Source organism: Tursiops truncatus, chromosome 3 (assembly GCF_011762595.2).
Source record: "Tursiops truncatus isolate mTurTru1 chromosome 3, mTurTru1.mat.Y, whole genome shotgun sequence".
NCBI lineage: Eukaryota > Metazoa > Chordata > Mammalia > Artiodactyla > Delphinidae > Tursiops > Tursiops truncatus.
This window is the reverse complement of record NC_047036.1, coordinates 70,667,457-70,694,458: the sequence shown is the minus strand read 5'-3', so window position 1 is coordinate 70,694,458 and position 27,002 is coordinate 70,667,457. Positions and strand designations below refer to the sequence as shown.

At 38.8% G+C, this 27,002-nt stretch overlaps 1 long non-coding RNA gene across 2 annotated transcripts in view; it reads right to left on the bottom strand.

Annotated features, from left to right (window-relative positions):
* Positions 1–23,835: 23,835 nt before the first annotated feature.
* The window catches only part of LOC109549095 (uncharacterized), a 44,658-nt gene continuing 41,491 nt past the window's right edge, over positions 23,836–27,002 (bottom strand). For both annotated transcript variants that reach the window (XR_002175286.3, XR_012330749.1), the window contains exon 5: positions 23,836–25,349. This is a non-coding gene — a long non-coding RNA (uncharacterized lncRNA). The remainder of the gene's footprint in view (positions 25,350–27,002) is intronic.

Below are 27,002 nucleotides of genomic sequence, written 5' to 3'. Positions count from 1 at the left end.
AATATTCCTCTCTGTGTGTGTGTACCACAATTTGAACAAATTTTGATGATACTCTAGCCTATCCTCTCATTTTTCAATGGGAAAGACCAAAAAAAGGCAAGAGGAGCTGAAGTGATATTTCTTAACTTTTCACTATTCATTGGATTCTTTCTCAAATGGAAGAATTTTATGAAGTAGTGAAAGAAGAAAGTACTTCTACCACTTGCTTAGAGTTCTCCTTCCTTGTCTTTTATCTTGACCTCCCTCCTCCACCCCGTGAGGATGCCCTTCCTTCTCCCACTTATAACTGCTCCCCTCCTTTAACCCAGCTAACTGCAGCTCAGCCTTGAAGACCCAACAGGGTCTCATCCAGAGAGCTGTCCCTGACTGTGCCCACTTGCCGTGCCCAGGCCCTGGCCAGGCAAGGAGCTTCCCCCTTTGCTGGCTGCACACTGTGCACACCACCATCACCACACACCTACCTCAGATCTTGGTGATCTGGATATGCCTTCTCCTTCCCAAAAGAAAGTGAAATCCCCAAGGGCAAGGGCCAAATCTGTATGCCCCAGAGCGCAGCATCAGATCTGGGAGAATATACTTTCCCTAATACTTCCTTTTTACAAAATACATGTCAGTGAACCCTAGTGTGATGAGGACAAATGTTGAATCAGTGGAATCTCACTCAGCTCTTTAATGCATTTTGAAACCCTTTCTCCTATTGACTTCCATCCTACGGCCAAACAGATGTCCATACGCTCAGGAGAAGTGGCTCCAAAAGGCCAAAAAGAGGTTTGGTAATACTGCAAATGTTGCGAACAACCCATTTTAATGTATGGTAGTACAATACAAAGTACCTAGTTTTGTCTTTTGGGGGAGGTATAAGAATTTAATTATAAGGAGCAAGTAGGGTAGTTAAATAAACAGAGCACACTTGATAAAATCATTTGTGCAAGCCTCTGGTTGCTCAGCCTTGGTTTCCTAGCACATTGTGAAAGATATGGCTTTTTAAATTAATAGGTTAATCTAGGCTTAAGAAAGGAAGATACAACAATGGAAAAAGCACTGATGCAAAATGCAGCAGGAAATCAACTCTCGGAGGAAGCATGTTTTCTAGAACAGAGATAAGGGAAACTAGAATGTTCCAAATTATATTCTTTAGGCAACATATTAAATTTGTTCTTTACCACATCAACTATAATTTAGTTGCAGAGATTTCTAAATGAGAGTTCTCTGGTCATTTCCCCCACCTCTTTGTTAATGAGTGCTCTCTTTCCCTTCATCATATTTTAAATGATTCTATAAATAGTATTTTTATGTTAAAAAAAATAGTTTTCTCTTTAAAACAGAGTATTGAGGCTTCCCTGGTGGCGCAGTGGTTGAGAGTCCGCCTGCCGATGCAGGGGACACAGGTTTGTGCCTCGGTCCGGGAAGATCCCACATGCCGCGGAGCGGCTGGGCCCGTGAACCATGGCCGCTGAGCCTGGTGCGTCCGGAGCCTGTGCTCTGCAACGGGAGAGGCCACAACAGTGAGAGGCCCACGTACCAAAAAAAACCCAGAGTATTAAATGGGGGTCCTATATAAAATATCCTACAGAGTGAAATATTAGGAAATAACTTAACCAAATAATTGATACAGTCGCTTTAATTGCTACCTTGTTATCTGTGACCTAGTTTGCTTAGTGGTTTTTATGGAACCTGAGTCTGATTTACTGGAGAATCTTAGATTCAGAATGGATGTAAGAATATTTTGATCTCTTTTTCAGTTTTATTGGATTGACAGTATTTCTGTAAAAACAAATCAGGCCAGTAAAACTCCTTTGCAGTACTTTTTCTAAATAGCAAGTTTTTATTAAATTGTATTTTAATAAAGAGGAAAAGTAATTTTTTCTATAATTATTCTCTATAGAGTGTGTGTATATATATATGAAGGCAGACAAGAGAGAAAATAATCTTATCATATTCTCTTGGAACACTATTACAAACAATCACACAAAATTAACCTGAAGTCTACTTTTTCTTTATAAACTAAAAGCAGGCTGACAACTTCTGGAGTCTGCATCAGGCCTCATACCTTAGTTTTCTACTCCCTATAGCCAGTCTTTAGTCCACAAATGCTTCCTGAAAGCACACAGCTCTATGAATCATCCCATCTAACCAAGACACAAAATGGCATTCATTTGTGATTACAATGTTCCCAGGGCACACACTCCATTCCCAGAATGTGTAAAGGTCTAGATGAAAACTGTAGAATTGTGAGATAATTGCAGGTATGCAGAAAGGCTTTTTCATGAACAACAGTGAGAAGAATAATAAACAAATGACGGCAAGCAAAGCAAGAGAAAGACGTAGGACAGGGTACTGTGAGACACACACACGTGTGGGCACACTCACACATGCATGCCTGTGGCATGACTGCCGTGTAAGGACTCTCAACAGTCTCCCTGATCAGCCCCCATACTGGACAGTTATTCCTTAGCGGTGGCAGCTTCTAGCTCCAGCGAGGGTGAACACTCATCCTGAGGTGTGAACCCATCCCTCAATATTTTGTTTCTTTGTGCCAAGGCGTCTGAGTGGATACCAAGCACAAACCTATATATGAGGTGATACGGATAAAGAAAGAAATTAAGCCAGATCACCCGAAACTTGTAACCGAAGGACATCATAAAAATCAAGCTGTATAAAACAGTGACATTGTTGTTTTGGGCTCTTCTGAGTAACTGGTTGTAAGCTGAATGGTTCACAAGAAAAGAAAAGATGAGTCATCTTTGTCACTAAAAGAAAATCAGAGTCACCTTTGTCACTAAGCTCGCATCTAGCCTCATTGTGTTTTCTTATTTTGGTCTTCACTTTGGCTATGTGATATCTTTTTTAATGGGTTTAAGTCATTTTTACCTACCTAATGGCATTTTGCTTGTGAACCATTTGACTCTTCAACAAAAGACCAAGAGGGGATGAGAGGAAGGCAGGGAGCAAGGGGGACAAAGAGGAAGAGAGTGAGTGTGTGTTCTGGGCTGTGGAGCTCAGCCACACCCGGACTGGAAGCCCACTACCTTCCAGCTTTTTGACTTTGGGCACATTGCTTAACTTGTATTTCACTTAACTGCTCTGAGCCTCAAATTCATCTAAAATGGAGGGATATTAGTACCCACCTCAGTGGAGAAAATGCCATAAGAGATCGATCAATTAATGTTAGTTTATTTCGTCCTTCCTGACACTCCCATCAACATCTAAATCATATGTGTGTGAGTGTGTGTGTATATTACAGATGAAACTGTGCCTATAGAGACATCTCATCTATAGAGAAATATATATATCTCTCTCTCTATATATATATATACACACACGTTTATATTTACATATACACATATGCACAACCTCTCTCTCCACCCCAACTGCCACATACACACAAAGCTGATTTCTGGAATCAAAACCTTATTCAGAAAGTGCCCACTCACCAATTTCCAAAGAACTTCGAGCTGAGCAATTAGGAAACTAATCCATCCTTCATTAAAAATGCTGTTTTGTTTTTTGTTAAAGTGATGACCTACAGAAGATATTGGAAATAAGCCTAGGAAGTAAGCCATTTTATTAGAGCAGAGTTTGGGCAGCCTGTGTGTTAACCAGAAGCCTAAGAAAAACTCCTCCCTCTGGGTCCCTCACCTGCCCATCTGCTACAACCGTCATCGCAGGCACACAGCGCTCACCACTGACCTATCGCAGACAGGTAATCAAGAGCAGAGAGAGCAGCTTTCACAGGACAAGCAGTTACTTGTTCTCAGCTTTTTAAAGTTCATAATTCAGTCTTACTGTCACTTCTTTCCTCTTGCTGGTGCTTTTATGAAAGGTAAAGCTGAACAGAAAAAACCCCAGTCATTAACTGTTTGAAAGTTTAATGTGCTACCAAACCAGAATTAGATGTGATAATCAAAGTTCCACTGCTGAAAGCAGACTTTGCTTACTGATGTATGTAGTGAGAAGGTGGTCACATAACCAATGAAAATAAAAACCAGGCTCATTTTTTATATTTCTCATACATGTTTTTAATTTAAACTGGCCAAACACCAAATTAGATTTCAGGTAAAAAGTGGATGTAGTAAAGTTCCACTTGTTTCTTTTAGAAAATATATATTCTACATTTATAGTATAGATGTTGATCAAGTAACCTAATACCTAGAGACATTCTAGAACAATGGATCAAGATTTATGGCTTAGTATTGCTAGACTTTATTCAGCCATCTCATTGGTCAGATATGCCATCCAAGTCACCAGAATCCAGAGCTGTGGGATGGTTCGCCCTATGCATGCCACTCCTAGTCTGGCACTCAAGGTATCTCTATATAGGACTCCAATTCACCTTTTCTAACTGCAGTAGACCCTTGAACAACATGGGTTTGAACTACGTGGGTCCACTTATGCTCCGATTCCTTTCACTAACACTACAGTATGAAGCGACCCGTGGTTGGTTGAATCCTCAGATGTGGAACTGTGTATACCAAAGGCCAACTATAAAGTCATGGGCAGATTTTCGACTATGTGGAGGGTCGATTCGCCTAACCCCCTCATTGTTCAAGGGTCAACTGTACTTCACCTTCTGGGTTCTATGCTCAGAATTGTTAAAATGGATCATTGGTTGTTCCCCAGATACAACACAATTTTTTCTACCCCTTTGCCTTTGCACATACTGTTGTCTCCTCCTGAAGCTCTCAGCCACTGCTTCCATTTGCTTCCCCTCCTCCAGGCACCCGGCCCACTGCGCCCTTCTTCCCAAGGCTTCCACTCAGGCACCTCTTACAGATCACCATCTGTTGAAGTTACACCCATTTAAATTTCAGTTAAAATGTCCTCTTTTCGGGCTTCCCTGGTGGCGCAGTGGTTGAGAGTCCGCCTGCCGATGCAGGGGACACGGGTTCGTGCCCCGGTCTGGGAAGATCCCACATGCCGTGGAGCGGCTGGGCCCGTGAGCCATGGCCGCTGAGCCTGTGCGTCCGGAGCCTGTGCTCCTCAACGGGAGAGGCCACAACAGTGAGAGGCCCATATACCGCAAAAAAAAAAAAAAAAAAAAAAAGCCCTCTTTTCAAGAAATTATTCCTTCCTGTCCATGCCAAACTGACCCTTGTCCATGCCAAACTGACCCTATCTCTTTCTCCTCTCCAACCAGTCACTTTGCTTTAACTCTCGTACATCACTTTTCATAGTTTTTGGCACACAATAGAAACTCATTTACTGTATGATAAGTGAATCAAAGAATTATAGGTTATGTTGCACTTTCATCTGCTCCCTAACCTACTCCTCCTCCCTAAGCTTTAAGCTTCTTAATGGCAAAGATGGAGTTAGTGGGAGTAGGGTGCTTATTAATCTTTATAACCTTTAAATTTTCTAATAGGTTCATTGCACATAATGAAGGCTTGATAAATATTTCTTGAATTGCATGATTAAACCGGGTCAGCCAGGCTGGGCTTGGTTAGAAGTGATTCGGGAATCACCCCTTGATTTAGCCGGAGCAGTGCCAGTGATGTAAGGGGTAATTTTCTTTGCTGAATCATAACTGAGTTTATATCACACTAAGCTTTGGAAGGTACCATTTTTCAAATTAAATATAAAAACAATAACCTTTGTGTTTGTAACAGTTTAAGTTCTCCTGGCGCCTTTCAGGCATAGGGGCATTTCTGTAAGGTGTTGACCTAAATTTCTTCTGACCTAATTTCCTTGTTGCAAAAGGAATTCGGTGCAGCCAGCCCCCACTGCGGAAAGGTTTTGTTCTATATCACTGTCACATTTCCATGACAAATGGAATGAACTTTGTTAGTCCTTTTGAGATTTCAGAATAGCTCAGGATATTCCCCTCTAATATCTAAGAGGATTTCAGTGATTTGTCCTGGTGGCTACAGAGTGTAAAGGGCCTCCCTTTGTCCCACGCATTCCCCGAAGCAGTCTGGCTTCCTCCATGTAAGTATCAGACACCACTTGCACACATTTTTACTGCACAGCAGCTGAAGAGACGGTTCTGACAAAGTGGAGAAGAGTGGAAGTGGCAAAAATGACCCACTGGGATCTTGAACCAAAAAAAAAAAAAGAAAAATCTTTCTCAGCAATAACCAAGTATACTTTGGTTCTAGTCCTAAGTATTTTGAAGCCAAACCAAACTAACCTCTACTCCTATGATAGGAAAAAAATTTCCTCCTAATGATACAAATAAACCAAAAAAACCCAATTTTTCCCACTATGTTGTAAGATATATACTATGTTGTAAACATATGTATATTTGTAAGCACATGTGTTTGAGAAGGAGTAAGCTAGTGAAAGAATAGGATTTAGCTCAAATAATTCAGTAGCTGTACGAGCCATGAGACAACAGACAGCATATAATAAAAATTCTTCCGCGTTTTTAAGGAAAAGAAAAGACAGTCTTCTACGAAGAATGGCTTCCTAGAAGATGAGTATACTACTTGAGTCCCTAGGGCTTCCTTCTGGTCCTGTTATTAACCAATGACCACTATCTGAATCATGTATTCACATGCAGTTTCAATACTGGGTAGACTGATTTTAAGATTCAGAAATTTTAATAAGCATTTCAGTAATACAGTGAATATGCTTAAAAATGCTTAAGATGACTGGGATTCTCTCATGTTGAGCATAAATTATAACTCAGAAATGTTACTCCATTATTTCCATTTGGAAGCCTGTCCCCTGGAAGACCTCAAGGCACCACACCCTGCCAGTTGGTGATGTGGTCGGCAAAGTCTAGAGCAGGTCAAAGAGAGCAGCTGTCCCAGCAATTTAGCCTCAACCTAAATGGTAACATGAAAGAGAGTAAAGGAGAAAAAAAAAATTGACAAAGGAAAACAAAAGAGTCTGTTTCAAAAAGAAAAGATGTAAGAAGAGCAACAGATAATAAAGAAGTACAGGAGAATAAAAAAGTTATTTCTAACAAAGGATTAGAAGGAAAGTAAGTCTGAAGAAGGAAGAGAATTTTAACCACTCAAAAAGAGAACATCTTTGAAGTAACCCCTCAAAGAGTCAAAAATCACGAGTGAAAGTTGCACCTAGACGATAGGTTATATGAGCAGAAAGCCAACCAGATGAGAGCCTCAGTCGGCAAGCAGACTCTGAGAACCTACCAGGGCAGACACTGCTCTAGGTGTCAGGGAGGCTGTGACGACCAAAACAAGGCAAGCCCGTTGCCTCACCAAGACTTTGTCCCCAAGGGCCAGAAAAAACCTGAATATTATTTAGACTTGTATTTCTTATATTATAGCCTGGTGCATAGTATTAGATCAAGAGCAAAGCGATGAGAGCAGGTGCATATAGATAATGGGACTATTAGACTGGTTGCCTCTTGAGCAGAGAAGGCGAATATATTATCCAGATCAAACAGAATAGATTCTCCTCTGAGAGCACTCATCTCAGTCTCTAGAAGGATCATCTACTAAAGGGGAAAATAAGGGAAAATCTTTTGTGAAATCAAAGGAAATTATTCCAGGAAGTTGGTTTTGGCAAAAGAATTTCTTGGCACATTTTTGTGAACTGTAAAGGATTTCCTAGTATGAAGTAAAATTTGAAAAGTTACACTGCCCAGTAAGAAATGACTCAGCAGATGCCATTACAAAGCGGCACAGGACAAGTTGTATGTAAATTAGAGACCTTGCCTGGATCTTTTGAATCTCTTTGACATCTTCACATTCTAATTGAGAATTTAGCATGACCCCTCCACCTTGATTCATGTAGGATATAGTAAAGCTTTTAATAACCGAGTAAATTGGGAGCTTGAAAATACATGTCAACTCAAATGTAAGCTCTGTGATGAACGTGAAAGTCAGTTCTTCTTATGGGGACTAGCCCTCCATGATTGTCTATTACAGGATCCGTTTGAGGAGTGCAGGACCTTAGGCTACTGGGATATTTTTGTACCTAGCATGGCACCCGGGCACCATTAACCTCTGCTCCTGCTGGGACACACCTGTTATTCCAGGATCTTCCTCTATCGAACACGTGGAAAGGAGAACAACTTCCGACATCCGTTTTTTACGTAACCAAGAAGATGACAGTTGGAAGCAAAAGCTGGGTCAAATTTAGCTCTTCATAAAATTGGCTGGGCCTGCCTCTGCTCAGGGAAAAGCCTTGCTGAATCTCCGCTTCCAGAAGCCACACTAGATTGAACAATCAGACTGTTTGAAAAACCCATCATCCCACAAGGATTTGTGAAGTGCTGAGCATCTGGCACACGAGTGCTCTGAATAAAAGGATTTTGCCAGGAGTTTTGAGATCAGAGATCCATGATTAATTCTGACTGCCTGGATCAATAAAGATTGTTTTCCTTTGAAACAGAGCACCTATAAAATTATGTAATTTGAGGTATAGGAAAATCATTGCCGAGCGAGCAAAGAGTACTTTGCTACCCACAGAATCCATTTGGTAATAATTTCAGCATGGAAAGTAAGACCATTATTTTGATAGGACAAATGCATTTGAAAGTCATGAAAGATTATATCGGTTACAAATTATATTTGCATAAAATACGTTTTCAGCACAAACTCACTCAGGTGTAGTACTATTCACACCAGAAATGCAATTCAGCGTGAGTTACTTCCTAAAGGAAAAGTACATGTGAGAATTTAGATTATTTTGTCTAGCACAGCTGCTGCTTGTACTGTAAAAGCAGAGATACAGCTGATGACAAGGTAGAATGGAACTTGGCACCTCCACTGGCATCCAGCCAAGAATACAGAATGTTTTAGCCGGTCTGTGGCATGTGATCTATTTCTTAATTGTTGATAACATATAATTAGGACAATCTAAGCCTAGTTTAATGAATGCAATAAGTTAAACTGCAGCGCTTGACTATACTTGGATAGACTTTGTTAGTCTTGGAGCATGGAACTTCAGAGTAACATTTTATAAACAGTACAAAATGGAATCTTCCCTTTACAAACTATCAGCCTGGAATTATGGCCGACATCCTAACCCACAGTATAAATTCTGTGCACTGTATAAATGTCAACTGATATTCATGGCCAATGTGCCCAAAATAAATTTTCCCCTTGAAGATTTTAAAGGTAAGATTTATGTGAAGAAATTGGGCACATATTTAAAAATGACAGACTACACGTTCTGCTAATCAGTTATCAACCTGATTTATTTTGACAGACTTCTTTCTAAAATGATCAGAGCTCAGTCTAGTGTACTACACGGTTTTTAAAATGCAATGATTTTCCTGAAAATAATGAATTGGTTATTAACTTTTTATTAAAATAGATTCATTGCGTTCATATTTTCACACCCCATATTACTTACCTGTAGGTTTTGCAAAAACGTTTCTGTAAAGATATAAAAGACATTTACCTATGCCATAAATAAATTCAGCTGAATCTTTCATATCTCTGGTAAAAGAGTTATTTTTTTCCAAAGGGGGCAAAAAATCTTACCTAGATATAAAATAATTCAAGAAATAAAAACTTTTGAAAAAAACGCATTTTAGCTTTTGATTAAAAAAAAAAAGTAAGGGAAGCTCTGTTTATCCACAGCATGCAAGCTTTCTCTGATTGTTTTTTTTTCCATCTTTAAATTTGTTCTAATGTTATCAGAATTGATTTTTAGTCTCAGTCATCCCAAAGGAACTGTCTTGAGTGAAGCTCTTATCGGGGAACTGTAATGAAGAATCAGCTTGCAAAGCTGTTACTATGGTGCTCACATATCTGAAGAAATTTTTAGTGGAAATAAAATTCCAAAGCACTAAATTTAGAGGTATTTGGTTTCCTAGTAAGAGGTATAAAAATAGTACTACTAGATACAATTTAAATTCCAAGGGGGAGATATTTATTTCTGTACAATGCTCAAACATGTACATTCTAGAAAGCCAATTGCTTTCCACAGGCCTTGAGACAAATTAAAAATCATGTTAAAAATCTTAGGCCACCAAAAGAATAATACATTAAAAAAAAGAGGGATCTTCATTTTCGCATTTTCATATTAGTGTTGCTTTTAAGATAACACTTTACAAAATGAAGGTATAATTATTTGAAAATGTATTTTTCTTCATATATTTAAGAAAAAGTTTTTGACAATGATACATAACTAGTTTTAGATACCAAATTGTATATTACCTCACAGAGGACGAGGAGAATTAAAGAATGTCATCAGTGCCCCGGCTCGGTTGTCAGAATGTTCAGGTTTAAGAGACATATTCCTTTAAAAGCAGTGTGCACAGTCAACAAAATTCCCTTTTCCAAAAATAAAAAATAAAACTTTCCAGAAATCATGACAAATTATAGTCCTGAAATTAAAGTGATTATAAGCATCACATGTAAATATGCATCTTCCTCTGCCCACTATTAAAATATGTATCATTTCCTCAAATCAAATTGCATTCCAGAGGTGTTGTCTAAGTTCTGCGTGCAGAAGAAGACATTTTTTTGAAATCATTTTTTAAATTTCATTTTTATGATTAAGTCACCAAAAACAGCAGAAAAAGCCTATAATAATATCACATGGGTGAGAATATTACATTACATCTATACTTCTACGTTCGTAAGAAAGAAAAAGAACTGGCATCTCTCAAGAAACAAGACTAAAGCAGTTACAGATCTACGCTTTCATATGAGTGATAGATACACACATAATTATTGAAAAGGAGGAAATAAAGAGCACTGCCATAATTCTTCCATCCATTATGTGTAATTTTATATATGCATATTTGAAAGAAAACCTTTTAAACATTAAAATTGGACAAGCACAATAAAAAAAAAATTCTGTTCCATGCATACAGGAGAGAAGGGTTCACGTCACAATTGCCTTTGGTTTTATCTGTTCTTACAAACTGTCCTTAAATGAAATTATTCAGAAAAACAATCCACAGCGCCATCATCTAAATTGAAATGTAAAGCTCACATTAACACAAATAAATGTATTCGTAATTTCAGAGATTATTTTAAGAGATGCGGTCACTAGATGTGTTTCTTTTTATGGTGAATTTGGAATTTGGGGGAAATTTTGGCTCATAATTAGAATACCAAAACTAAAAGATACAATGCAGTGTCATAGTCGGTAATTCCCACTATTCTTTTACAAATATCTAATTCAATATTTCTAATTATCAGTTTGTACCATGAAGGAAATACTCCTTCGAGTACAGCAAATGTTGAGCTTTCATTAAAGAATTCACATGATTTTCTAGGTACACTTTTCATGTTACCATAATTTCATTTTCACCTGTTTGACAAGGCCTGCTACAAATAGTGAAATCTAATGGGGAAAAAAAGTATAAAAGAAGTGAGCTTATTTTGCTATCGTGTAAAACAGAACTCTAAACTGTAGCATTCATAAAATAAAATTTACTAAGGTTTCTTTTCCTGACAAAACACTTAGAAAACAATTTCTAAAAATGCCGGTTTAAAAACAGCTCAGGAACATTACACTGTAAAAGTCACCTTTTTGTTAATTCCTTATTTATTGATAAAAGAAGTGTTTGCCTGTTTTTTTATCATGACGGCTGTAATTATTTTTTATAGGCTGTATTCTAAATATAATCTACTAGTTTTTATCCACTTTTAGCTCACAATGAAACTAGCTCTCCACCTTTTCTACTTGCTAGACACAATGCATCAGAAAGTGATTCTCATGTTCATTTGACCAGAAGCTAGACAGTGTAAACCCGCACATGCAGCTACACAGATTTCTGGACTTTTGACTGTGTCTATGTAAGTGTACCACAGATAGTATTTTGCAAATATTAAACCATTGCATTTCATGGCATCCCCTAAATCATGTTTCTTTGCAGTCTCTCACCTTCTGGGCAGAGGCAGAAAACTTACTGCCCTAGATCAGGAGAAGATAAGAATTCAGTCTGAGAGCAAGACTTTGTGGAAAGTAAATGGATTTGCTAAATTCTTTTATTTCCTACTTAACATTTCAAGCACTAAGCCTGGAGGACTCAATCGCAGAATTTTCATTATGAAGAGAGTATACCTTCCACCTATGAACTCTCCAGGCCATGCGGCTGGCTACCTTATGGTAGAAGGGCTTAGGACAAAGAGAAAAGGGAGCAAAAGCCCACCTCTTCTGTTTCTGGGGGCTGAGGATGGTGGAGCATGGAAAGCAATCTGAGACTGCTTCCCCATTTCCCATTCTGGCTTTCACTCTTCTGAGTGGTAAGGCGTGGGAAGCCCAAGAGCAGAGCAACCTCAAATTCCATATCTGACTCTAGAATGAACCTCCCCCCCATCCCAGGGCCGCCCACATCAAACTCCTGAGAGCTCATCTATTGGCTTTGAGGAATGGCTTTCCTAGACTCTGCTTCGTTTCAATGTGGCCTGGAGAGAAACCAGGCCTTCCCACAGCACCCCACCCCATCCCGTGGGGGACTCACGAGGCAGCTGATTTGAGAGCTAGCAGGCAAGGTGCCTCCATGGTAGAGGCTCAGTTTGGGCTTTCCACCCAGGAGCCACCTGGGGAATAAAACAGAGAAAGCCAAGGCGAGGGCAAGACGACCAAGATAAATCAGCTGTGCCAGCAAGACAACAGATAAGGGACATCACCCTGAAAACCAGAGGATCAGAAGACTCCACGCCCAAAGATGCCAGCTCCCCTCACCACTCCACCACTGGGAGTGACAGAACGCTGGGAAATCTGGGAGACGAAGCATGTTTTCCTAAAGGGGCAGCATTACCTGAGGTGATGGTTTTAATGATTGGATTGGCCTGAATTTTAAACTGCATAGGACTTTAAATTTATATGAGAGCCAGAGTAGTTATAGACAAAATAATGGAGCTACGTTTTCCAAGCACATCCAAGTTGCTGTGTGAGTGAAGTCAATGTTACATAACCAACGCAAAGAAGAAAGTTTCTGTAGTAAAAATAATTCCCTCTCCAGACACACATTCTTACACACATACAAGATCACAATATGGTATTTGGTGACTGGGGAGACTGGGGTGGTCTTTTTTGACCTGAATTATCCCCAGTGAGTGACTATGTTAATCAAACTGACCAAACAGCCATTTGGGTTTCCTTTTTGGTTTTTCTGTGTATGTATTAGTCAGAATTACCAGTTTAAAAACAAAGAAAAAAAACAAAACTTGCTCTTTCTTAGTTTACTCATCTGTAGGAAGGGACCACTAATACCTGGCATGGTTATTTGGAATTACATACAATGATGTATGTGCCGTTAAGGGCTTTCTGTAATTGGTGAGCACAGCGTCTGGCACAGGTCTCTCCATCCCCTCCCCCTCCCCCATGTTCCTACCAATTCTGAGATCAGCCAGGTTCAAACCTTCAGCGTCACTGCCATTCCACTTTCCATCACCACAATTTCAAAACTCTGGTCACTGAATTGGCAAGTCTTCTTTGTTCTTCACCTGAAATAGTTCTTACCCTTGACCTTCAGTGAATAGTTCTCACTGCCATGACCTTCAGTCTGGATCTCATTTCTTCTCTTTGGCACCTGTACCTTCTAACCAACTACCTGTGTCTTGTTTGATTCCCTCTCATTTGCAAACTGCTGCTGAGCTCATTCCTTTCTCCAAGACCCTCTCTATTTTTCTTTCATGCCATCTTTTCTCCTTTCCTTTCTTCCTCTCTGCATATTTTCTTTTTCTTTTTTTAACTTCCATTAAAAATATGAAGAAACTTAAAATGTGGAAATATAAAACATGAATCAATTAAAATTAAATCAAATTAAAAAAATCAAATAAAGATGAAGCAAAAGGAGCAAAGAGGCAAATATTAGAAGAACCTGATAGACCATTTCTCAGCTAAGGTCTCCATTTAACACTGAGCTTTTGTTTTTTACTTTTTATTTTATATTGGAGTATAGTTGATTAACAATGTCGTGTTAGTTTCAGGTGTACAGCAAAGTGATTCGGTTGTAGATATACATGTATCTATTCTTTTTAAAATTCCTTTCCCATTTAGGTTGTTACATAGTATTGAGCAGAGTTCTCTATGTTATACAGTAGGTCCTTGCTGATTATCCATTTTAAATATAACAGTGTGTACATGCTTTATGGCAGTTCAAGTAGAAAGACAGGTATTTTGATGGTCATGAACTCAAAATTTTAAAACAACTTACATTATATTTAATATTCATGTTTTACATTTTGAAATTAGTTACAGAATAAGAAGATTTTCTAAGGAAGTGCTGAAAAATTCTGATTTTTAAAAAAGCTGATGTATTAGTAATACATATTACAACATTATCTGTAAATCAAAAAATACCTAGCATACAATTTTCTTAACATAATACATAAATACTAGAAACTCAATCAATTGGAATCTAGTTGACTTAAATCCTTAGCTAACTGAATTTTCCTTTCTTCACTCAAATGAGGAAAAAGAAAATAAATGGGGAAAAGTCACCAAATACAAGCTGGTTACTCAGGGAGAAAAAAATAAATTCTCTAGTATGCCTTGAAAGATGCAACTCAATTTTCCGTATCATTTTATATTAATTTTGTCTACAGAGATAATTAATATTCATATTTATGTATACACACCACATTCCTAGCATCTAGCACAGCGCTTTGCCCATTTCAAGCTGTCCATAAACTTTTACTTTTGAATGAATGAAGACTCTGACATGCTACAAAACCTTTCAATATAGAACTGGAGTAACTCTTATAATGAGGACCCAGCTCCTTATTTTATTTGAAACAGGAAAAATAATAATAACAAGTACAACCACAATAATAACTGGCACTTGGAGAACATAGGAGTTATCGGTGAGCTTTTACAAGCATCTCATTTGATACAAGGAAACTGGGTTTCTCAGAGGTGAAACAAATTGACTGGGATTACACATCTAGTAAACAGCAATGCCGGAGCTTGAACACAGCTTTGCTAAACTCTTTTCACAGCCCCAATCAGCTTCAATTGATTGATTAATTAAGTGAGAGTGATTAATTGCAAGCAGCTGGAGCCTGTGTCACTGAGAGTATATTCTTCACTGTAGTCTCATTCAGGCCCATTCTGATGTGTTATATTGTCCTCATTTCCTTTTATCTACTTTAACCAAATAGATGGTAGAGGGGATAAATGAAGAAGGAGGAGAGTGACATGCTGCATGTGTATGATGTATGTTTCAAAACTGGGCAGATAACAACTTCAGGACAATTTGCTGAGGGCTTCTCTGGGAAAGGAGGTTCCTTAGACGCTCCTACGTCTCTGCAGGACATGAATACGAAAACACGTAGCCCGGTGTCAGCTGCTGGTGGCCATCCTGTGACCATTAGGGAAGCAGTAAAAGGCCAAGTAAGAGACAGAAAAATACTCAGTTTTCTTGATGAAATGGAGCCACCTATGCTACACCACCTTTCATTAAAGAGGCCCTTCCACTCCTGTCGAGCCAGCTTGAATTGGGGTTTTTCCTCTTGCAACCAAAAATATACGAACTGATACAGGAAAGAAGTAGGAGTAAAGGACAGTTTACACTTTCTCACTAATTTCAGGCTTCTATGTAAAAGTCATCACTTTATATATTAAAGTTTAACAGTGCCTGAGAACCTCGTGGATCACACAAACATGACTCACAAGACGTGGATACTGAGGTCTAAACAGTGTACGAGGGAAACAGCAGATGCCTTTACAAGAGCTGAAGGAGGAAACAGAACAGCCCCCCTCGTCCTACACAACTCAGTATGTCAGTTGATATCCCATCTGGTTTACAGGTGCCAGAAACAAAAAAAAAAGTTGAGGAAAAATTAGACTAGAAGGGAATATATAAGTGGAACGTCCTCTGATCGGATCTCCTCTACTCGAGAGGGAAAGTGGGGCACTTCCCTGGTGGCGCGGGGGCTGGGAATCCACCTGCCAATGCAGGGGACACGGGTTCGAGCCCTGGTCTGGGAAGATCCCACATGCCACAGAGCAACTAAGCCCGTGCGCTACAACTCCTGAGCCTGTGCTCTAGAGCCTGTGAGCCACAACTACTGAGACCGCGTGCCACAACTACTGAAGCCCACGCACCTAGAGCCCATGCTCCACAACAAGAGAAGCCACCACAATGAGAAGCCCGCATGCAGTGAGGAAGACCCAATGCAGCCATAAATAAATAAATAAATAAATAAAACCAAGGAAGGGGCTGTGGAAACCTCTGATTAAAAAAAAAAAAAAAGCTCTCCGCCCACGCTGGGCATTCTGTTTCTATTTTCTGGGCTCTGCCCTATCCCAGGCCCCTCTCCTACTGAAAGGCCATGGAGAAAATAGACCTCACCAAAGCACAAGACAGAATGACCCACAGTGCAGTCCTGGAAGACAGCCAGTTCCCCAGCATTGATGTGGTCCCACTTAACTCCTCTGGGGTGGACGCATGTAGAGGTTCAGTGACAGCAAGCTATCGCAGCAGCTGGCACACAAGGAGCTGAAGTGGAGTCACTGCAAAAAGGGTGGGCAGCAGAAATGCTCCAGAAAGCACTGAAGTGTAATTTCAGGCCATGCCGCATTGTTTTGGAATTTGGAAAACCACAGGAGTAAACAAGCCAAGCTGGCCTGCAGCAGGCAAAAATAAGACTTTTTTTCCTGACCCAACAGAGAAACCAGATCAAAGGCATGGAGCAGTTGGCCTGCAGCACCGGCTCTATGATTCATTCTGTTACCAACTGTTCATTGTGTACCTACTATGCATCACATACTCTGACAAAGGAGCATAACAGCACAGTTCCTTCTTCTGCTGCATACAAACCTGCAGCCACCAAACTCAGACATGCAAAAATGGTATCATTTTATTTTTTTCTATAACAATTTATTATTTCAAGCCCACACTAACACAGTGGTAGAAATAAGGCCTCCTCTAACCCCTCTCCCCTGGGTTGTCTCTAACTTCCAGGGGACTTAAAAAGTGCCAAGGAGTCTAGAGTGCAGAGTGGGGTTGAGAAATCCAGTCTTCACTGCATCATCCCTCCACACTAGACACTATGAAAAAGCCCACATCTATTCTGAGCTGATGGGGAAGAGGCGGGGGCATCCTCTGTATTCGAGAAGCAAGACTTCGCCAGGTCCCACTAGAATCTAACCTCCCTTTTTCCTTTCTCAACTCTCTTCCCTTCCTGAAACCCATGAAATCTCTACCTACGCTGGGCTGAGGAGGGCACAACAGAAACTAACCCCTTATTCTTTCAAATCTATTTTCTAAATTGGGACCTTAATTTTAAGTTACAAACACAATGAGGTTGACTCCTTTATTGTCACTTGTTTTGCTTTTTGTCTCCTTCCTAAAGTAGCCTAGCTTCCAGAATACAGAGGAAGGGTGGGGGGTTATAGGAAATACTAGGAGGATAGAAGCACTGGTTAATATCTCAAAAATGATCCCACTACAATTCAGCTATGTTTTCCATTGAGAAGATGGGACATTTTTCACAATATACGAAGAAGAGAATATATTAGCCGGGACTTGAAAACAGATTGGAGTTCACCAAAAGAAGAAAGTAAAAGAGGATCAAAGATGTGAGCAAGGCTTTACCTGTATTTTTAGATCACTAAATAGTATGGGAATTAAGAACAATTTGTGGAACCTCATAGAAAATGAAGGTTCAATATCATTAATAGTATGAAATGTCCACCATGAGTAAAAAACTTGACCATATGCCACTTTATTTTATGTGGTTAAAGGTCAATTTTAAATTTACATCCCTTCCTCACTTCAAAAGTTAAAAAACTGAAAAATTTCATTTAAGAAAAATATAACTTGGGTAAGGCCCCAAAGCAGAGGTCAGATACAAAATCAAGAACTTTATTTTCTTTTCCTTCTGTGGCAAGTACCAATTTGACCTGAGCCTTCCATTAGAATAATTGAGTAATGAAACACTGTATTATGTATGAAAACAGATCCCTAATGACACTGATACTTCTGAACTAGAAATTTTTCGATCCATGTTACATAACTGTATGTTTGATCGACTCTATTGTCAAAGAAATATGGGGACCCAATAGGCAAAAGCCGTTATTTTTAATCACCCATCAATGGAAAGTTTCCTACCAGCCATCTGTATCACAAATTTTATCAACACATGTGTAACCTCCCTTTACTTCAGCGAGAGTTGGGTGGGTGTCTGCGCACTAGAGAAATGAATTCCAAAAACACACATCACTCTTCCCAATTTACATTTTCGGTATCCTGAATTTAAGCATGCTCAATGAATCTGACAGGGAGTGCTACTGAAGTCTCAACTCTAAATAAATAGTTTAAAATAAAAAGTTGTATAAATATCAGTCTGTGCCAATGATGCGGTTTGGGAGGGAGTGCTATAAACACAAAGTAAATTAAATGGGATCTACTTTTGTGGGGTAAAAGGCTACTTAGACTGGTTATTATAGAGAAGATTTTGTTGTGTGGTGCGACAGCACGTACCCCTGTGGCCAACCTACAACTGGTAGAAGAAACAAATCCCACCCATACCTAGGAGCGGTGCCACAGCCAGACCACAATTCCTATGAGGGATGAACTTAATTTGCTGAAAATGAAGGCCAGGCTCTGTTGCAGCTCATTAGCTGGTTACAGACACACTGCGAGAGAAGAAAGTGGAATTTAGTCGATGTTCCAACTTCTACATGTGCTGTGAATAAAACAGACTATTGTTTTTTTGATAAAGAAGTATTGTTTTGAATGTGCAGAGTGGCTAAGTAAAGCCAGCAGAATTTTTTGGCCAAATATAGTCTCTTGCTCACTCCTAAAAATCCTAGCTTTCAAATTAGGAGCTGAAGTCATTGAAAAAAAAAAAAGTTTACATTCCTGCAGCCTGCTGCAGCAAAGCCAAACAAATGTTTGGCTTAAAGCTCACTTACATCTCTTTCATGAGCCTTTTCTTTAACATGGAAGTCTGAAAAATACCATTTCTTATACCGAGTCATTTAATGTCAAGTGTTTTGTGTGTGAGTGTGAGTGTGTGTGTGGACACACACACTCAGCAACAGTACTATAGGGTCAGTGTAGTGGTTTTAAAGCATGTGGGTCATATTTGAATTCAAAGAAACCATGGTTTTACAGCTTCTGGCGTAATTTAGGTCACAGTCACAAACTGTGATTTTTTTTTTAAGCATCATTAACCACTGAATGGACAGGGAATGTGTTATTTTCAAGGTGCTTCTCTGGTGCCAGTTCAGGCAATAAAAACTTAAGGACAGGGGTCAAACTGGGAGGGTAACCTAGTACGTAGTTGCTCTCCTCATGCACTTTTTTACCATAAAAACTCAACATGCTTTTTGGCCTTTGGTCTCTAAGGCCAAGCTGGGTAACGCGGAGTAACAGCATCAGTTTGTTAGCGGCAGGCATCTTGATGACCAGTTTCGGCGTAATCAGTCAGATTGGTGATTGGGCACTCTGAAGAGCCCATTAAGATTTCAAAATTGTGGAACTGAATCTGCAGTGGTCTCGTATTTTTCAAGATCGTGGGTAGATTCTCCTTACAATATTCTTCATGGATCAGCCACATTTTTGCTATAATACAGTTGAGGTTTGTGATAATGACGACCTTCACTGAAAATAAATTCCCAGTCTGAGAGCAGAAAATGAAATGGTTCAAACTGAGGTGCGTTATAACTAACTGGTACCTGACAATCCATGCCCAGACCTGGGGAAAGGAAATGGAGGAAGCCAAGTGTTCATCATTCTCAACCCTCTCCTCCTAGCTGCCTGCAGCCCTGCATGTCGGTGGTGGTGTTTTGTTTTCAGGAGTAATTTGATGTTGAAGGTAGATTTCCCAGGTGGAAATGATTGGTATGTCGGGGGAGGGGAGCAGAGAGTAAGCAAGTCTTCATGGTCAGACATGATGAGAAGCTGGGGGCCTCCACAGACCAATTCTAGTTCCCTTCTCAACTTGTAAACACTGAAAAAAAAGCTCTTTCGTTACAGAGGGCCATTGTTACATGGAAGGCATAAAATAAAGCATTTACTAAAAAACATGATTTATACATTGAATTCTTTTTTCAATATAATATCAAAAAAACTGGGTTTTTATTGTCACATCCACAGGATCCCCAAACTCACTCTTCAGATGCCATTTTTTGTAGTGGCAGCGGCGTTAATATAATTTTAGCCACCCAGATTTACCTGCATAATTTACATCATCAGTGTAATAGTGAACATATCAGCATCAAAGGAAGAGTAGAAGAAATATACATTTTACTGAACTTTTTTCCAGGTATTACAGATATAGATTCTTGTGCTTTTCAAGACTGTTTTAAGATATTACAACCTATACTATGCTGAACACCTGAAACTAATATAATATTGTAAATCAACTGTATTTCAATGAAAAAAAGATACTACAATCTACCAAAGAATGCTTTTGATTTATATCAAAACCTCTGAGAATTAATCTTGAAGGGGCTATAAGAGAAAAAAGGAAGGTCATTTTTTGAGAGAAGTGATGGGGACTGACTTCAATTCTAAACAGAGTACCACATCATTAATGAGCTGGCCCCAGACATGCATTCTCCAAATAAATATTTGTTGAGTATATAAACTAAACACTTTAATTTTAACCATTTTTATTCAATAGTTTCTAAAATGTTTTCTAAATGCCCTTGCCTCCATAAAAAAAAATCTTTTAGAATACAAATTTAAAATTGTTTGTCATATGTCATCATTGTGAAGTTCCACATTATATTACACAACTCTGTGTCCTGTTTGTCCTTAAAGTTGGCTGCTTTCTCCTTCAATTCCAGGTTCTCCATTAAGACATTTCTACTACTGTGCCTCTCACAGACGATATGTCTAATATCATTTCACCTTCTCTCTTCCAATCTGCTCTGAGATAGAAAAACAGATCTAAATTTGTCAATTTATGCTAAATAATCATCAGTATGACTCTGGATAAAAATCTACTATAGAAATTCCCTAGAAGTTTTGCAACTAAGTTTTCTGCCAAAGAGCTTACGTTGCCAAAAGCTCAGTAGTCAGGTAAGGAGTTATTGTAGCAAGTTCTGACTGCCTTTAGACTATTTCAGAAAGTCAAGGAATACATACACAACTGAAACTTGAGTTGACGGCCAAATAAATTTTTCCTTAATAAGCATTTAAGTTTTGAGGCTAATTTAGGTCCTAAACTTCTCTAATCCCACCTCATATTTGAACACTAGCTTACAGCTTACAAATAACTTCCACATAATGTAGGATTCCATTTTACTTTCATAACGTGAGTATGTTTGGCTTTTTCAGGCAACAAGGAATAGAAACCTAGTCAAGCTAACTTAAATTAGTATAAGGCATTACAGAATCTTTAAAACAAGCCAAATGGACACTGGATCTTACTAAGAGATGGGAAAACAGTTCAAAGTACAGTGAATCCACAGAGTCTAGTATCACATTGTCACCTCAACAGCAGGAGCACGTTTCTCCCTTTGCCATGACTTCACCATTATTCTCACCTATTTTCTTACTTTAGTAAATTCTTAGTAATATTCAAGACAACCTAATAAAATATTTTAAAAATATTTTTAGTGTTTAAAGTATTTTTTAATTTAATAAAAATACTGTATAAAATATTAACTATTTTAAAAGTATAAAATATTTTAAATGTTTTCATTACTATATGAAGGATTGAATGTTGCATACTTTAAATAACTAAAAATAAAGACGGTACTTAACACTCACACACACACATACAAAATGTTTCACTAGTAAAAAGAAAAAATATTGAGCTTTTGTGTGTGAAACCTTTCTGGTAAGCCACAAATAACTTGGCAATTTCTACCTGAGTTTCCTTACATGGTTGATCTTCAACTAAAGATACAGGTCTGAGATGTTATACCTTTTATTTTGTCCAGAGAAAGAGGAATCATTTAGTTATTGAACTTCAACTCTTAAAACGTCAGTTTCTAGTCTGCTTGTTGTCTTGAGTGCAAACTGAGCGTTCTCTTAGATGAGGTGCTTTCACTTAGGAGAGACCGCTTTTTTAGAAGAGAAACCCAACCAGAATATAGAGATTTCTCAGGAACATAAAAGTCAGCAAAGAAGCATTAACACCACAGTCTCCTCAGGGGGATGAGGGAGGGTACAGCCATCGTTTTACCAGCTTCCCTGACCAAGTCTACTTTTATAAAGCGTCAGTCTTGGTATCTTGAGAAAAGAAGCAACTCAAAAGGAAGTGTGTTGGAAATTTCCAAAATACAGAGAGTCTGTTTGGATACAAACAGTGAAGACAGGCTTCTATATTTAATGATGGGGCCTGGGTTGCCTGTCTTCTGTGATCACTGGCTCTGTGTGGTACACTTTGGTGAGTTTATGATGGTGTAATCCTCTGATGAATGAAGCCCTCCCTCCCTCCAGCGCTGTTTACCCTTAGCTTATGCACACAAAGACCAAAGAAAGTCGTTGACGACACGTCCAGTTTATACACTGAACCCTGCAAAGAGCCAGCTGACTCAAGTGAACCAAGAAGCTCTTGTGTCCTGAGCGTCTCTCATTCATTCATTCACACACACCAATATTTACCCTGCACCTACTATGTGCCAGGCACAACAAAAGAAGAGGTTAAGTGGGGAAAAGTGAAGATGAGGGACATGGCAGTGGTAGCTAGGGAGGAAAGGGGAAAAAATAGTTTGTGTTTGTATTAATAAAAGGGGAGATTCTTTTCCTGACATCCTGTAAAAACTTGTGACTGTAACGTGTCAGTCATATTAATTAAATTCATTTCTATTTGAACCATAAGATTCTAGGGAAACGACTCCATGTTGATGGAGCCTTTATTATTCTCACTGAAATCCCCATAGTAGTTAAAAAATAAATCTATGGTAGTTCTCTGAAATAATTCAGACCTAAAGAATATACAACTCCATATGTTTCAAGAGCAGAGAATAATGGAGATAATAAAATGATTTGTTGCTTTTTGTAAAAAAAAATAAATTTCATAATTATAGCTACCACTCTGTGTCCATTTTACGATTAGAAAAATAAACAAATTAAAGTGAATACGTCATAGCACCTAAAGTCTAATACTTTTGACACAATCACTGGAGAGAAGAATTGGCGGAGAATGGAAGACAAGTATTTTTTAGCAGGAGTTTGGAGGAGTTGTAGATCACTTTATATCTTTAAAGATGAAAGGGAAAATATTAGTAGTCTGCCCAATGGCAGACTGTTTTAATGTCATTTTGTGATTTGGGACAACAGAAATAGCACTTGTTCAAAAACTGTTTTCAAGTCATGATTTCTAGAAGTCACCCCACTTATCACTATGTCAGAATATTTTTCTCCAGACCATTAGAAGCAGGTTTTGCTTCTATGCTGCTTTCAAGGATTCCAAAGGTTCACTCACAATGTCAGACTACAATAAAATTCAGCGTAATGTGAACCATTCTGTGATATTGCCTTTCCTTATTGCCTTTCAGTTACACCGTTCTAAATGCAATAAAGGAGAAGTTGTTCTGAATTGGACAGATAGAGAAATGAGTATCATTCCCTGAGTTGAAAAATCACAGACTGTAATATGCTAACAGCTTAGAGGAGAATTTCTTATATTGATGGTTGGTTATGCGTGTTTGAACATCTGAGTAACCTGAAAAGCATATAAGATTGCCTATTACACATCGTGGTGGTTTTTATTTGGTATGCATTCCACAATGGGCAATAAAGCAGTGCCCCACCAGCTGCAAATGTATTGATGCGTTTTTATGGAGAGTAAACCCAAGCAGTACCATGGTCACAGAAAAGTCGAATTCATGGCCACTTACTCTGCAGAGCAGGCCCTGTGAAAATGAGACACTTCTTTTTACATAGAGGCTTGACTCTTAGCAACAGGTCAGAGCTAGGGAAACAAGCGCTGCCCAAGATATTCTGGGGGCTGTAAACCCAGGAATGCTCTGAGAGCTGCCAGTGGGGCCCCAAATGATCCTGAGCAGTTTGCATACAACCTTGGCACAGTACAGACCAGTCTCTCTGCATTCATTAGCCTGAGGTGAGTTTCTTGACGGGAAGGCAGGAGCACATGAAGAAGCTTAGTTTTCTATGCCTTCCGTGGACACACAAGCCAAGCAGAAACTTGAGGATAGCAGCACTGATCTTTGCAGGTGATGTCAGGAGCATTCCAAACATGAAAGGCAGATTTAAAATACTCAGAGTATATAATGGTTATTTTACATATGGTCATCTGTTTATTCGAAGATGAAAAGAAGGACTGCCAGGCAATTCTGGCCTATAAATACCACTAACCCCAGTCATTATTGTAAGTGTTTCCTTCACCCTCTAAGAAAAAAAAAAAAAAAAAAAAAAGGAAAACGCTTTAAAAAAAAAAAAACACTCAAAAGTAACATTTCAAGGGTAATTATACTCATATTTTGAAGTAACTTATCTTAAGAGTATGAATGATTCCTGTCCAGCTCACATCTTGGGTCGTTTCGTGCAGAATTCCCACTAACGATCCCTTTGCCCAGTACTTAAAATAAACCCATCTATTCCTTCTCCCAGAAAGAAAATAGCAAAAATCTCAATGGTCACAGTGAAATTATCCCCTGTGACAGAGTGAGTCATCTAAGCACTGCAGGCAAAAGCTCCCTTCTTTGAAAACTTGCACCCTGGCTTCCTTCCGGGGAACCTGCACCACTGGCATATGACTGAAAGACAAGCTGCTTGACTTCACTTTATGTACCTGGCCCAGTCTGAGGAAGTTTTGTTTAAAGTTAATGTTCCTATATAAAATTATACGTTCTTGCTGACTTTCACCATAGAGTTAAGGCAGTAGACCCACAGCAAGCAGTTCGTAGTAAAACATTTTTAATTTCAGTTAAGAGTCCTAACATTTGCCTCAACGGACATTTCTTGTGACTTTTTCTCATACATAAGCATTAATTCTGCAAAATAGCAGAGCTGATTCTGTGTGCTTATTATAACAAAAGTAAATATCCACAATTTCTTATCTCTTTGACAGTTTTCCTTTAATATCATAAAGGCACACTGACTATAGCAATTTTATAGTTATTTAGTAAATGCTCATTTGTTAGAAAATCATTATGAAGATTTTATTGATTAAAATCCACCAGTCTTACCAGTAATTTTACACATAATGTATTCATTTAGTAACACCTTCTTTTTCTCTTCCATTCTACTCCAATTATTAAATTTTTTAATATAAATTTATTTATTTATTTATTCATTCATTTATTTATTTATCTTTGGCTGGGTCTTCGTTGCTCTGCGTGGGCTTTCTTTAGTTGTGGCAGGCGGGGGCTACTCTTCATTGCAGAGCATGGGCTCTAGGCTCACGGGCTTTAGTAGTTGTGGCTTGCGGCTTCAGTAGTTGTGGCTCGCGGGCTCTAGAGTGCAGGCTCAGTAGCTGTGGCACATGGGCTTAGTTGCTCCGCAGCATGTGGGATCTTCCCCGACCAGGGCTCGAACTTGTGTCCCCTGCATTGGCAGGTGGATTCTTAACCACTGTGCCACCAGGGAAGCCCTATTAAATTTTTAAGAGATGTAAGTTTCATGATTTCTATTTGTACCTCAAATCTGATGAATTGATTTCTTAAGTCACATCCTTTTTATTTAAATAAATAAAAAAGCATAACAAAATATCTACTATTGATGACACATTTTACTTCATGTCAATGAAATTAATAATTTTTATAAAGTCAACCCATTTTTTCTGGAAATTTTTCAAAAATTAAAAAAAAATTTTCGGGCTTCCCTGGTGGCACAGTGGTTGAGAGTCCACCTGCCAATGCAGGGGACATGGGTTCGTGCCCCGGTTCGGGAAGATCTCACATGCCGCGGAGCGGCTAGGCCCATGAGCCATGGCCGCTGAGCCTGCGCGTCTGGAGCCTGTGCTCCGCAACGGGACAGACCACAACAGTGAGAGGCCCGCATACCGTAAAAAAAAAAAAAATTCTTCATCTTAAATATTGAATTTCCATTTTTCTAAGAGTTTATTGCAAGTTTCCCAGCCAACAGAGAAATTCTGAGTTACTCTAACATAAATATATATATATCTACCAATATTCACAAGGTTCTTTAAAATTAAAAAATCTCCCGTCTGCCTCGTTCTAGGCAATGTATTTACTGACACAGGTTTTAAGAAACACAACAGGAAACCATCAGTGAGTGTATTATAAATCCCTCTTAAAGGTTCCAGTACTTCCTATCATCTGTAAAAATTTAGAAATACAATAGAGAGAAAGGCAAGAAAATCTATGTACAATGCATTATGCTGAGACAAATATAGCTAGAAATCTTAGACTCATGCCAAAAATTTACTGAATGGTTATCTTGGTGGGATCAGCTCCCTCCATCAAGACTGTGCCCAAACTGACAACCTCAGAGAGATAAGCCACCACCTCGGCACCACTACCCAGTGAGAACCAGAACCAAACATCCTGAGAAATTCCCAAAGGCAAAAATACAAAGAAAGATCATAGGAAGCGAGGGCTGAAGGGAACTTTAGGGTCACTGGTGGGGAAATCAGCTATTTTCATGGAATGAGATAAGAGTTGAAGAAACCATAACATTTTTATAATTAAAAAGTTAATGAATATATAAGTTCAAATAAAGTACTCTGAAAATATAGGTCCTTTAAAAAAATCAGAAATAGCTCCAGCATGATTCAGTAGATTAATTATATAACTAGGGTTTAGTGATTCTTCTAACTTAGATAAAATGAATAATAGGCAAATTCAGAGCTTCCAGCTCCTACTTTTAAAACCTCTCTCTCCACCTTTTGTTGTCTCTTCCAGGCAACACCTCTGTATTCTATTTCCTTAGGCCTATATTCACCAAGCTGATCAATGATCCAATTAAACTGTTAACTGTAGCAGTTTAGCATGTTAATCCTGCAACAGGTATTTCCACTGAAGACTACAAGCTCTCAAGACCCCAAGAAATGACTAGAAGAATTTTAAACAGTTGACAAATAATGAGAATAATGTTCAGTTCACAAAGGGCTTCAAATTTGTCCTCAGGGGCGGCCATCTAGTCACATACCTGTGACAGTCCTGATGGTGGAAGCTACCGGATTATAGCGATGATGTTTGCAACCAAGATGAATCGAAGAGTTTTGTTAGAATTACTCAATTATTAATTGTTCACTTTGTAGAACTGCTAAATAATACTAAAT